We start from the raw sequence: 14,915 nt of genomic DNA on the forward strand, positions 1-14,915 counted from the left end.
AATAATCTGCAAAATTTCTATTTTTATGGGAGAAACAACAACAGGAATGGGCTTTAAGCATAACAGCACATACAAAAGGTAGAGTGCTGCTTTGTTAATGAAATTGCACTATGGATCATGAGCCGAATGGATGCAATTTTACGTGAACTGCACACACAAAAAATTCCCTCAATAAACATATGGAACATGAGGCTTCTTTTCTCCTTACTTTAACTAGGCAGCAGGGAAACATTACGATCAAAGAGCAGATATCAGCATTAGAAGACTTATAGGGTTGCTTAAAAGGGAGTTCAAAATAAAATAGAAGGCAAACAAAATAATTGTTTGCGTGACATAAGTCATTGCTGTTTTCCTTATAGGTTTTCCCTTCTTTCAGGAAGTGCTAACCTGGGCACACACATACATTTTTTTAAATTATATTTTCCTTTTAACTGCAGAAGTATCTTCTGGATGTATCAAAAGACCAATATATCCTATAGAGTCTACTAGAGGTCTTTGAGGAAGAAAATACATTTATAACAAACAAGCGTAGTATCTGGAAAAAGAGACACAAAACAAGGCTTACACAATGCCCTGTGCTTTCACTGTTTTTTTCAGGTAGCAGGTAATTAGCTAGACATTAATATTGGACTTGTATTACTTTCCTTTCTTCAGAAGCTGAATTTGGCAGCACACATAAGAGCTTTGCAGAAAGGTCCTGTTGATAAACTAGTAGAGTGAAATCCACATCCCATCTGCAGTTAACTATCCTCATCAGATCATCTTTTAGTAGTCCCAGCTTGCAACCCTGCTGGCAGCAACTATTTGTTTTTAAGAAAGCATCTCTTTTTAAAACTTACCTGACACTAAGATGCTCATTATGCTGGAAATCATGGGAAACAAGGACAGCAGTTCTGGACCTAGAAAACTGGCCGTCACTGCTCTCCTGTTCCCCAGTGCCAGGGCCCACAGCGATGATTTCAGCGTGATCCTTGAAACGGTTGTCTTCATCCCTCAAGCCTTGCAAGGCAGGATTTCAACAACACCCTAAAGCTTGCTAAGAGGCAATAACTCATTCAAAGACAAGTGCGGCGGCTTCCAGAGACACATTTTCTTCACAAAAGTTACATGGATACTCCAAGTGCTTTATTGCTGTTTGAAGAAAAACCCTCTCTTTTAGCTGCTGCAGTTTCCAAACCCTCCTTCTAGAATTCTCTGGGCGATCGGTATTTTACTGCAAAACTCTTTGCCCTTTCCTAGCTTTGAGACGCGTTTTCCAATTATAGAATCTCAAAGGTCTGCCTGGAATGGCTTTGCATTTTTTCATTCTAGTCTAATTGCAAATTTGTTAAAATCTGCAAGACTTCCCAGTAGGGAATGTGAAGGGTGGTACAGGTATGTAAAATACCAGTGCCTACAACCTGATGATCTAGACAGGCTATTTAATGTAACAACTGTGTGGCCCTGAAGAGCAAAACTTGTAGTTTATGATGCATGTTTTCAAATCCTTTTAATTATTTAGAAGGAGGCTATTCTGGCTTGCTAAATGCTAATGACCAAGGCCAAGCAACTGGAAGTTTTTGATTATTGTTGAATTCTCCACGCTGTCAGTAGCACTGACATGCATGTACCACATAGCGTGGCTGTGAATACCAACACCCAGAATCTGCCTTGCTTATTCATTGTGCATTAATTGCAACAGACCACACACACCTCACATACTTCATCATCCTGATAAGTTCTTATCGCATGAATCATCTTATGGATTAGCTTTCAGTGCTTGTTCTGATCTTTGATTCCCACAGAGGTACAGCCACACTGCCCCTCACTCACCAGCGGAATCCACATCAGATTCCCCATCTGCCCATGTACTTGCAGTTTCCAACAGTCCGGGGTTTGCAGAGCAATCAATGACTGCAGTGATGCTGAAATGACTTCATTATGTCGCAAATGACCCTGAGACATGGTGCCCAAACCCTTAGCAAAATGGCATTCTCCAAAAAGTTCCAGACCAGTAAGGCTTTCTGCTGATCCATACTCCCGCTTTGGGAGCACACAGCACCTAGAGGGGATTTTCAGTACACTTCAGCTTCTAAAAACTTTCAGAAAAAGTTCATACTTTACTAACCTGCAGCTAGGCAAGTTGCTAAATTTTTAATAATGGATATCCAGAAAACCACTCTGAAAACAATACAGGAAATCCCAAAACAACCTGCAAACATCAATGCCTGGGTAAGTTTACTTGTTACTGTGAGGAAAGTCTTGAGCTTACTGAAATGGAATTATCTTAACTGAACCACAACTTCGTTGTGTTTCTGCAGGGCTTCCCTTCCCAGAAAGGCTGCGTGTACTTGGCCAGGACTCTTTTTTACCACAAAAAGGTGAGTGGTGAATACTCCAAACCCCTATATAAGCTATAGGCACAGTGTGAGTGAAAAATTATTCAAATTGAATAAAGATATTGCACAAAAGACATCATATAAGCACACATGAGCGATTAGGACTGTTGCTCCATTTCATAAATATATTGTAATTAAACAAACGTCAGCAGTTCAGTCTTAACGCAGAGATGACCTGACAGTACTTCAGAATCTCAGCTGCACAGTTCAAGGCAATTCTGGGACCTTGTTATTGTTTGCAATGCGATTTTTTTCCTTACGCGTTTTACTCTAATAGCCTCTTAGCAAAATTGTACTCACCTTTAATAAACATCAGCTCTAATTAGGCATGGGTGTCTCATTACACAGCCTTGCTCTTCAGCATGGTGAACACGGTAATGTAATCCTGTTGACCACCTCCCAGCCTTATAAACTCAGAAAAACCCCGTGTTTCTGTAGATACTGAAATCAAGGTTAAAACCTTCACTGCCAGCTGGCTCTCAGGGCAGCTCTGTCCCCAGGGGATAGCTGTCTTTGTTAAACTGCTTTAAATTCTTCAGCTCCTTGGAGCTGCAGATCACAGAAACTCTGATGAAAAGCCACATTCCAGTTCTACCAGACGTCAAGTGAGAGGGGACCAGGACAGTTTTCCACAATCTGACAGAGGAGGGCAAGGCTCTGTGTGACTGTTAATGTCAAACTACACATGGGTCCACCAACAGAACAACCAAGGACCACAGTCAAACGCCATTTCCAGTGGTTGGCACCAACCAGCCAGATGTATATATTTACAGCTGCCTAAGAAATTCAGATTCTGAAAACTATATGGGAAGAACAGGGGAAACCCAGAAAGCTCCACTCACGTGCTGAGCTCTGCAGGCAGGACCTTCTCCTCTTCCTCTCTCCCATTCACAGTCAGACCCACAAGTCCCCACGCACAACTGGAGACAGCAAAACAAAAAAGAACAGACTATCAGCTCCATTCCCCGTGTTAATTGGTTGCTAATTACAGGGCAACACAAGTGATATCTAGATATGTCTGACAGAAAAGCCCATGCCCAAAGCCCTGTGTTTCCTTTATATCATGAGTATTTTGAAATCTTTAACAAGAATAAGACATCCAGCAGAGAAAGGAGTTAGTATATAACAGCATCAATTTCTGTCCCAGTAACAAGAGAGTTATATCATTCCAAGCACCTGGCAGCATTTTTTTCTCCGAGCAATAGCTCAATATAACCATTACAGAGGCTGGATATACAGGTAGCAGCATATCTCTGTGTGCTGCTGTAAGGTGCCCATCATATTTGTCTCTTCCTGTGCTCATTCTTGTGCTGATAAAAGAGCAGTTAGTGGCTCTTTGTTAGATAAATGTCAGCAGAGGCAAACAGAGTGGAAATTTGGTGGTCAGGTGTAGGTGGCATAACACTGCTAAGAAAGATTAGGTAGCTGATAGGGAATGGTATTTACCAGCTGCAAAAGGTGTCAGGTGTTGCAGAGGCATTGTTCTCTCAAAAATGGCTTGAAATAGGTTCCTTTTGTTTCCCCCAGGCTTTTCAGCTGCCTGGAAAGGAACCCACTGATCTCCACAAGACAAAGAAGATCCTTGAAATACTTTAAAGCTTGGCTGAACCCTCAGAACTTCTTCCATAGTATTGCTGCACCATGCCTTTGTGCTGAGATCAAAATCACAGAAATGCAGCCTTCTTATAAGAAGTTAAATCAGCCATCACCAACTCAAGCATCTTACCAAACTCCTCAGTTTCTCTAAAGGAGATTTATCAAGTGTTTGTAATTACAAGTTGCCCATGCTGCAAATCACTCCAGAGGACGGTCACAAGTCTCCAATGAATTGCAAGAAACCTCAAGCACTTTCTGTGCAGGCCTTCAGGCAGGATAAATCACGCTTGTTCTCTCTGGTCGGTGGAGCTGCGCTGATTTACATCACGGGGAGATCTGCTCCCTTGTGTGCCACAAGTTTAAAAGGGGAAATAGATTGTGTCTTTCTTGCTCTTTATCTCCATCTCAACTCTGCAGTTAAAAATACATTCCTTGATTATGTCTAGTTGACTCTTGAGTCTGTCTGGGATTATTTGGTGATGCTCTGTCTTCTGACATGGGTATGGAATGACTGCAGACCCAGCTGCGGTACTACTGCACTATGGGAGTAGGTAAGAAGCTGCTGAGTGCTTCTATGTATCGTGGTTTTGCTAAGAACTTGTTTTTCAGTATAGTGAGATGTGTCCTCACCTGTCTGGGGTTCAGGCCCACAGCCCAGTTCTTTGGAAGCAGTCAAGCAGTGCTTATACCAGCCCAGAAAACATTTTGCAGCACTGCAATGACAAGACCCATGCAAAAACCAGGCTCTGTGGCTGAGACAATAGCCAACTCACAGCCAGAATAGACTGGTGGGGCAGTGCATCTTGATCAATGGGTCGCATTTCTTCTTTACATGACATTTAATTCCTTACTTCGGCTTGTGACTGCCTGAAATCCAATATAGGAAGAATGCATTCGCATAAACGTGAACGCTCGAATAAGTACCTCAATAACACCAGGCACTAACTCCTCACCATGAGGATAGCTGGTAACTAATTAAAAGCCTGAATGAACAGACGAGCCAGAAACCATCCTCACGCTTTGTTGAACAGGCTCAGGCTGTGTAAGGGAAGCTTTTGATCCCAAGTGCTCCAGTACTAGACAGAGACAGTTCATCTCCAGAGAAGGCGAGCACACGGCACTCAGATCCAGTCCCTCGTTTTGCCCACAACCTCACGGCTCCTCTGATGACACCCTAGGGATGCCAAAGAGCTTTTCCCAGCCTTCAAATGGAAAATTTGGGGACAGGGGGTTACTGGAGACAGCACTCTGCTTTGCTGAGCAGTGATCCAGAGCAGTTCTTTAGGCATTAGTGGCACTGGGAGGAAGTCAAAGCATCTCGTTAGTTTTAAGAATCTGCAGCACCGAAAAAAACAAGGTTCCTGTTTGGATGCAGCATGATGTGAAAACTCTGCCTGAGCTGCCACTGACAGAGCTGAAGGTCTGGCCCTACAACAAGCCCCAACTCCATGATCAACATATTTTTTCTGCTCTTTGTCACTGTATTTAGTTCAGTGTTTCTTAAAGATCACTGAAGTGTGACTCTTACATTCAAATGACTGGTTTGGCAGGCAGAGGACAGAGCACTGATTTTGGTATATGCCATATGAGCTTGTGCTTAGATGCCGCATGGCAGAAACCTGACCTGGTGCAGCTTCATCACTTATTATAATTAGCAATCTGTGGCCTGTCTACACATGCCAAGAATCACACTTCACGGCACAATGCAAACCTAACCTATCTTAGAGTCCACACAGGGAGTTTGTACCAATTTTAATTAAATCAGTCTCCAGAACAGTTTGACTACATTTCTTGTGTAGGCATGCCCCAGAAGCAAATGGATTATAAATCTGCTCACTCTCATTTATTATCAGTTTCACATTAACAATTGCTCTTTTTTAAGCCTTAACTTCTGGAATCATGTTATTGCCCAGGAAATTCAACTTCTATATTTCTTTTAATCCTGTGATTCAAAGAATGGGATGAAAAGACATCCTTGTGTCCCACAGCTACCCAAAAATTTGCATGCAAACTGTCCAACATGCATTATTTTTCCTTTTAAGCACTAAGTATTTATATGCCAGTCCCATGACAAGCAGGAGCTGTACCCAGGATCTTCGAACCCATGAGTAAACAGCATGAAACTAGAATAAAAGGGACTTGAGGGACACTGAACTGAGACAGCTGCATTACTGGGCTTTCAGCTCTAGGATCTTCCAAATCCCTGCGAAGATTCAGGAACCCCAAGAAGTAGGTCCTGATCTTGGCTGTACTGGATTGTTCCTTGGTGGTACCTCTCTCTCCAGTATCTATAATACTTGAAAAGGCCAGGAGTGCTCTGTTAAAGGCTCACTATCAGGCAGGACAAATTCAGTGACTCTGCACTGCTGTCCCCTCCAAAGTGAGCAGTGATACCAAGGCAGGGACTGCAGTGCCCGCACACCCAGCATCCCTCACATGGAGGATGAAGTCCCTCCCTATTAAATAGAATGAAAAAAAGCTATTCTGGAAACATCTGTGTTGCAATCACAGCTGCAAGCACAGTTTCTCTGTGGCCCAGGGAACACCAGGACTAAGCCTGTAAAAGGGCTCCTGCAATTCCTCCTCCTGCCCACCAGCCCATGGCACAAACCCTTGCACTGAACGGAGGAAAAGCATCCAGCCAGACAGCTGTGAATGATCTGCCATCCCCCTCTGAAACTGCCAGCACAAAGGAGTTAACAAAATCCGTTTGAGCTGGGAGTATTTATGCTTCAGTGATTCCATTAATAGGTATTAAATAACACTCCTTTAAGCTACAATGCTGCAGAATAGGGTTTCAGCCTCATCTTTATGGATGCCTTGTCATAATTGCTAGAATTATAAAGCTTCTTGCCATGCACCTACACATATCCACAAAGTTACAAAATAGTCAAAGATTATTTTTTCTGCCCAGAACTAGCAAAAATTACTTTTCATTAATTAGGATCAGATGAAATGAAACTAAATAAATTCTTCTCCCTAAAGTTTGAGATGCACAAAGAGGGAGAAACCAATCCTTCTCAACCTGAGCTCAGCTCAGGAGCTGTAAAGTAAAACCTCAGGTCTGGGTACATTGTTTCCAGAAGGAATTGCCACAACAAATAAGCACCAGCTACTTAACACCTCTCTGCTACCTGTCCCCCTCCACACACACAAACGCTCTTTTATGCACACTAAGCTTCCAAAACTCCAGCTGGCTGGACACTTTTCAGTGAGAGAATCGGAATGTCCTTGGCAAATCCAAAACTGCAAGATGCTCTAATCAAGATTCTCTAATCTTATATATTTCCTTTAACTGGCAAGGTTAAAGCTCCAGGATGGACCCACTGCTGCCCTGTCAGATGTTAGATGATTCTCCCCTCTTTATATCATGCCCTTATTCCCAAAGTCTCAACCACAGTCTAGTCTGTATGTTCTTTCTTCTACATTGCACATCACAAAACCTCATGAGGCATCACCTCTGGAAGGACCATCCAAGAGATGCTGTATCCAGCATTCCTTCAGGAAAGTCCAAATTTACCCAGAGCAATGATGAGGAGGCAAAGTCCTACCCTTGGCAAAAAATGTTGGGGAGTAATGAGAGGTACCGGGTATGGGAGATGTAATTGTACCTGAGAAGGAGAGAAGTAAATGGTTGTCATTGTAATAATGCAAATTCACATTGTTTACAGACATTGGGATTTGCACTGACCCAGAGTCTGAGCTCAGATCTCACATACATCACTTCTAATGTTCACATACGTGAATGCATCCATAGCAGAGCAGGAGGATCGAGAAAAACCTTGAGTACGCTGCTGCTTGTGCTGAAATCAATGGATGTTTTGGTTAAAACCCCTCCGAGAATCCCTGAGCACAATAAGATGCCACTTGCATCCCCAGCAACTGCACGCTCCAGGACACAGCAAGCCCTGCTGAGCACCTGTCCTCACACCCATTTATCTCTAGCTGACATTGGAAGGAGGCTTTTAATACTGTTAAAGCCTATTCTGCCCAGCCAAAAAGCATCCAATGCAGTTCTCAGAGCCTTCTGCGTGATAAACGGGAAACCTGAAAAAACACGCGGGAGGCACGTTGAAGCCAAATAAAATGAGATGACATCCTCTGCTCTGCAGAGTCCAAGACAGATTTCTGACTGAACTGTAGCAGCAAACCAGTGTGATAAAAGAGCTAAAGCAAGAGGTTATGATATGCTTGAATCACTCCAGAGAAAGCAAGTGCTGTGTGTAACTAGGGAGATAAATAATCAGGCAGACAAAGTAGCACTGCCCCCCTCACTCGTTTAAATCAAAGCAGCTCCTTTTGCCACCGCTCCACCCACTTGGAACCAGCGTCAGGGAAGTTTAAAAGTTGTCCTTGGGAGGAACAAATAGAGAAGTGCAATTCTGGAACTGAGATATAAACTCAGAGGTAACAGCGATGCCTCTGCAGCTGTGCTGACAGGCATCCCACAGGGCTGCTCCCCTGGATGCAGCTGCCAGTGCTTGAAAACTGCCCTGACAAGGAGCTTGGTTTTGGGGATAAGTGGAGCTGGACTGCCATACCCTCAGGATATGTCATGGCCAGCACATACGAGCCAAAATACAGAAGCAAACTGCATTCGGGTGTGCTTGGCACAAGTCCTTTTCCCAAGAACCCAATGGCAGGATGTCTGATTAGTTGGCAGTATCTGGCCCCTGCCCGACTGACGCTGCTATTTAGCAGCTTGGATTTGACCCTCAGCAGGATTTACATTCTGCCTGAAGAGCCATGCATTGAAATCAGAAGGCCATGTGCGTATGTCCAAGGTCAGGTTTTCCTGTAAGTAATACCCTCCACCTCAAAAGCAACTGCATGTTCCTGACAATTATTTGAGAAGGTAATTGAACTCAGCTGTTTCAAATGTGATTTCCATACAATGTGCACTGTACTTTGATCCCAAGTTGAAAAAAGGAATAAATAATCCTGCTTTAACCTTGACTTGACATGGCACTTACTATGCAAACACCCTGCCTGCACATTGCAGAGCCCAAGGAAGAAAGAATGTGACATTCCAGCATGGGGGAAGAGCTACTATTTGATATTTCTGCCCTTTAGCTCCCAGTGCCAAAAAGCCATCTAAAAGCTCATAAAATAGGTAAAAACTTGACAAGAAAAAATCTGCTTTGGCCTCCCACTGCATTCAGGAAAGAGGAAACTGAAAACTGCATTTCTCACAAGGAGCAGGCGCCTAATGGTAGAAGGAGGATCTTCAATTCTCTTGCATTATCTTGGTGGGTGAAGCCATTGTATTTGCTGCACATCAGAATAAGGGGTTTTTTTTACCTCTCTGTAGATAAAAAGCAAGTTTCTAAAATGCATCAAGCGTGGCTGAGGAGGAACAACTGTGAGAGAGAGATCTTCAAAGGCTGCAGCAGGATCACAGCGATAATATTAAGGAACAGGAAAGAAGTTTCCATGCAGACAGGACTCCAGTGAGCAACCTGCCTGTACGACTCTCACCAACACAGGGTCACAAGCTTCAATAAGTTCATTCTTGCAGCGCACCTATGAGTTAGAGAAGTGACGTTACTCTCCAGCTGGGAGCAAAGGCAGAGAGAGCCCCAAGAAGCCTGTGCTGGGGTCAGAAAGCTGAACCCAGCTCTAAACTAGCTCAGCTATCTGAGCATCCTAGAGTGAGTCTGGTAAGAGTAGAAAGAGAGAAAAGAACACAAAGAGATGCATACACATGTACCCACCCACTTGGACCAAGGGATAATTTCACATATAAATTACAGTGCAAAAACATATGTGTCTTTGCATGCAAAAAGTGAAGCCGTGCCTGAGAAGTTCTAACTTTTGGGGTGCCGGGTGTAACTCTGAGCTTCCCTTTTATGAAATATAAGGATGTTCCAGAAAGCACAAGATTTTGGAAGAAACTTAGAAACAGGCAAAGAAACGTAACTAAAAGCATGACAAAAAAAAGCAACATTACAACTCCAAAAGTGTCTTGAGAAGATCATTGGGGACACAGCTTGCCCAGCAATACCAAAGGAAAACATATATGCCATGACTGCAGAAAATGAGGTAAAGAACCAGCCAGGAAAGTACTGACAGAGGCAGTGATGGGACAGTAACTCACGGATATTTGCATGAAGCTGTATTTAAACATCTCACTGGCTTTGATCTGTTACTCTTGCAAAGAAGCTGTTCTTAAGAGTCTTTCTGATCTAATCCCTGTAAGCTGCTCTGTTTACCCTGCTGACGTCTCTGTACAAAAACGCAACAAATACAATCAGGCATATTTGGGTGCAGGTGTGCCCATCCACGCACAAGCATGTACACAGGGTACATGAAATAAAAGATTGCGTGTGCTTTTTATCTTTGCAACCAGACCATTAACACACAGGACAGAAAACATATATCTTTTTCATCTTGCACTGTGCCCGTGTCCAGAATTAAATACGGGTCATAGCGAGTGAGAAAGGCAAACTCCTCCTCCGTGTGTGTAACGATCCACTCAGAATACACCAAGGGATTCACTGATTCTCTACATATGTTTCCTCTCAGCATGCAGGTGTAAGATTTAAAAATCCATATTTTTCTCCAATAAACTTAAAAACAGCTATAATAACAAGTACCAAAAGCACCATCTGTGCTTCACATATAGTGATGATGGTTTTTTTCAGAGCTGATGCTGTTTCTTGCTATAGCTTGATTCTATTTTGTCAACTGCATCACAAAAAGTGCAAAGAACCCCTGTGGATCCAAATGTCTCTGAAACAAGATGCTTTAACAAGTGCATACGACATCTTTCCACTTCTTTAAGGCACTATATTGTTGACTCACATACACAGTAATGTTTAATATTGTAGAAATGCTCAACCCAGACACTGAAGGGCTCCACGCACCTTGGCAGTGATTGACTGGAGATCGCTGTGGCCGGCACAAAGCAAGGATCGCTTGCTGGAGGAAAGAAGCAGAAAAAGGCAAGTGCTTCCGAAGCTTTATTTTCCCTGCTGTGCAGGCAGCACCTCCTAGCTGGCCATCTCTTTAGTACATATCCACCAATAACACCCCATTCAAGAAAGTCCATCCCAAGCATTGCTCTCTGTACCCCCATCAGTCTCAAAGCTTCTCTGAAGTCCATGAGGACCCTGCTGTTGCAATATGTCTCAAACAGCCATCAGTCAGAAGCCTCAGTGATGGGTGTGCCTATCAAATTCAAAGAGAGAGACCTGACAAGGTAACTTTGACAGACTCCCCTCCTCACCTATCCTCTGCTGTAAACTGCAACTTAACCCTGGATCTGTCACGTCTCCTCAGAGCTGTTAATGCTGTTCCATTAACCTGCTCTATTTAGGGCCACGTCAGCATCCACCATCCTTCCCAGAGGTGCTGCACGTATTTTTCACCATACTCCAATGCTGGCAGTATTGGCATGGGTATCTACTTTAAATCTACAGTTACCCATTTGATGTTTGGTATTTGATTTGACTCAGAAGCCATTATATAGTCAGAAAACCACTCCACATATGGTCACCAAGGCAGATCCCACTCCAGTCCATACCTTGGTATAGCGCCTGCGCCAAGGCCTTCCTTCTCTCAATTTCTTTCATTCCTTCTTTTGTGTCTCATAATGTCTACAGGCAGAAACATTACCAAATGCTTCTTTATAGAAGGTTTCTATTTGAAAAAAAAAAAGATATTGTAAGAAAGAATCTGGGTCACAACGGGGTACAGAAGTACAACAGCATATATTTCACCAAAAAGTTCCCCAAGAATGCATTCTTAGAAAGAAACAGCAACTTTGAGCAATTTCCTTCAGCAACGTCCGCCTGAGTTCTTTTGTCATCCTTTGGTTGGGTTCCCTTTGCTTCCTCACTTTCATCTTTCCAGTGGAGCACAGCTTCACGTCTGTAATGTTCTCTCTAGCGGAAATGCCATAACTCAGCCAGCCCAGTGCCCTGCTCTGGAGATACCGTCTCCTCCTCCAGCACCTGTGATGTTTTAAATGGGGCAAACCACACGGCTGCCATCACATAACCCATCATCACACCATCAAATACACACCAAGGGAGCACTTTTTAGGAACATACCCTGACTTGCCTTCTCTAGAGGTGTTTCTCACCGTGACTTCCTACCTAAGTCAGCATGTTAAGTGAGCAAAAAATAACAGCGTTTCCTCCACAATCTAATACCACGCACGTCCTTTGAAAGTTCAGATCTATTTGTTTTGAGCTAAACCCATTTGTACAAGCTGCCTCCTGCTGTACTGCAGGAGATGCTCCTGGTGCATTCTCCTCAAGGCAAGAAATGCTGTATGAAGCAAGGATATAACAGCAGACATCAAACTGCATTCTCTGCTGGTGTTAATCAGTGTAGTTCCACCCAAGTCATTCTAGTTTTGCCAGTTTATAACAACACATAACACGTCCCTGCATTGCTTTTCAGCCTGTCACTTGTTAATCAGTTTGAATGACAGTCATCCTATTCATAGCTGCTGGAGTTCATAGCTGCTACTTAGCACCACTGCTTGAATGCTGATTTTTTGGTACCACTCTTAGTAATGTATCTATTTCTTTCATAATTCTTTGCAAACATCAAAAAGAGAGAATAGAAATGATTTACTAGTGAAGCATATTAACATTTAAAACCAATGACCAATTAGAGATTTGAAAATGTCTGAATAGACCCACTATTCAAAATGCCATCTGCTCTCCTGATTATTCCTTCCATGTACTTCCTCATGACAACGACACAAAAGAAGATTAGGACAAAAATTTTTCTTCAAAAGAAGATCATTTTACTGTACTTAGCTGCTGTCAGTGCTGGGCAGGGTAAACAATCATCTTCAAAACAAAAGCGAGGTTCCTGAATCAGACTTGTCTTCCACCACTTTCTTTTTGCAGTTTCCAACATCTATTGACTTACAGTGCAAAGCGGCGAGTGTACCAAAGGCTGTATTCTAAATTCACCCCTATTATCTTTGTGTTGACACTTTATCCTAGAAGATATATGCTGAGCTTCAGGTAGATCATTTGTAACCCTTATAATGATGATGGCAACAAATACAGCACAGTGCCTTCCAACTGACACGGAATGGATACTCGATGCTTTACTATTTTGCAATGAATAAATTGGTTGTCAACATATGTGCATTAGCAGTTTTTTCCCCAATTGAATGATCATACAGCCATGGCACAGCAGATCTCTATGTATTGTAATGACCAGGAAAGCTTGATTGAAAGATTGCGAGAACGAGTTTCAAGCCAAAGTTGCAGTTGCCCTGGAAAGCAGCAATGTGAATTGATTTCTGGGTTGGAGAGATGCCACACAACAGTTTCACCTCACCTAGGGGTGACCTTCATTAAAATACAGCTGTTTTCTCAGAACAATAAAAGGTCTCTCTTATGAAGCATATTTTCATGGATAGCCAGATGCAATACCCATGTCCGTACATCGGGCATTTGTCCTGGCAGTTGGGTGACGGAACATGTAACTGTGTAGATGGTCACGATATTGCAAGCAAAGGAGATGTGTATTGAGGTACCCAAATGGCGTTGCTGCGACAAATAGGTTTATGTAAAGATTACAAGCCATTTCCCTTCTTATATACAAGCTCTGCACAGGGAAATAATCTGTATAGTTCTGTATAAGAATGTAGAAATCTCCTGCACTGTAAGAACTTGGATCTTAGGAGCAGGATGCCTTGATAGCCACAGGAAAGTAGACAAGCCCTGTAGAAGAGTGAACGTGACCTACATCCGTGTCCCCATGGGCACCAGCACCTGGACCCCCCCAGCCAAATGCTGAACTCCCCGCCAAAAGCCAACGATCCTGCAAGACTTGATGGTGCCCATCTCAGCCACCGCTCAGTGACAGTTCATTTCCAGCACCGTTCAATAAGAAGTCAATTTTCAGTTTTACTTTTCCAGCAAAACATCAAATATTTGTTGAAAAATAAAAAAATCAAAGGGGAACACTAGATACCACCAGTGAGTTTCATTTCCATGTGCAGATCCATCTGACACACAGCAGCAAATTGCTCACAACCCTCTGGCAATGCCTTCAACATTAGGGGACTCTCTAATCCCAGTCCTCTCCTAAGCAGAATCAGTAGAATTGAGAGGTAAGTAGCCCTTTATTGATGTTAACAATCTTCATTATGAATTTATATTATGAGTACTTAAAAAATTCACAGAAGCCATTATATTTTGAACACTGAAGACAAAAAAAAATCAATTGGGATGGACTAATAATGATAAATTATGTATTAAATATAATATTAATCCCTGTGCAAAAGGAACAATTGCTTGCCTTTAGGGATTTTCCACACAAATATTTGTGTGGAAAAATAAGCAACTGAACTGTTGTTCTGTCCCATTCATCTCATCAGCTGTTAAAGGGAAGGAAGTGCATTAAAACTGAAGGGGTCTTTTTCCCATTTTGCCAAACTTTGGGCATTTTTTTCAATACCTTCCTGCTCCCCAGCATATGCCTATTTTCGGCATGCACACATTTTCGGCACTGAAACACAGCACTTTCTCTTACTACTTTGTTTTCCTTTTTCTACTTTACTGGAAATACGTTTATTCAATATGTGACTTTCACCTCTCATTGCTTTGCTCATTCTTAATACTTTCCAGTGGGGAAAAAGTCAAGCAAGTGAGGGTAAGTCATTTTCACCTTTCTTCAGTTTTACCAGTGGGAAAAAACCCAAGGACTCTCGGTGTGCTCTGGAGTATATCAATTAGCATAGCAATTAATTAAAGTATCCAGTACTGATGAAAATTTGGTTCAGTGCAACAGCAACACCATGCGACATTGTCTCACATTCTGAGTACATTTCTTTCCTTCCGCATTACACATGTAGGCCTAGAAATGTCTCACTTTTTTAATTAGTATCTCATACCAGATGGGATGAATAAGAGCAAGCGTTTAAAATTCACGTTCAAAACTTCTCATCTGCAGGACCCTGTGACG

Source organism: Streptopelia decaocto, assembly GCF_964273445.1.
Source record: "Streptopelia decaocto genome assembly, chromosome: 8".
NCBI classification, from domain to species: Eukaryota; Metazoa; Chordata; class Aves; order Columbiformes; family Columbidae; genus Streptopelia; species Streptopelia decaocto.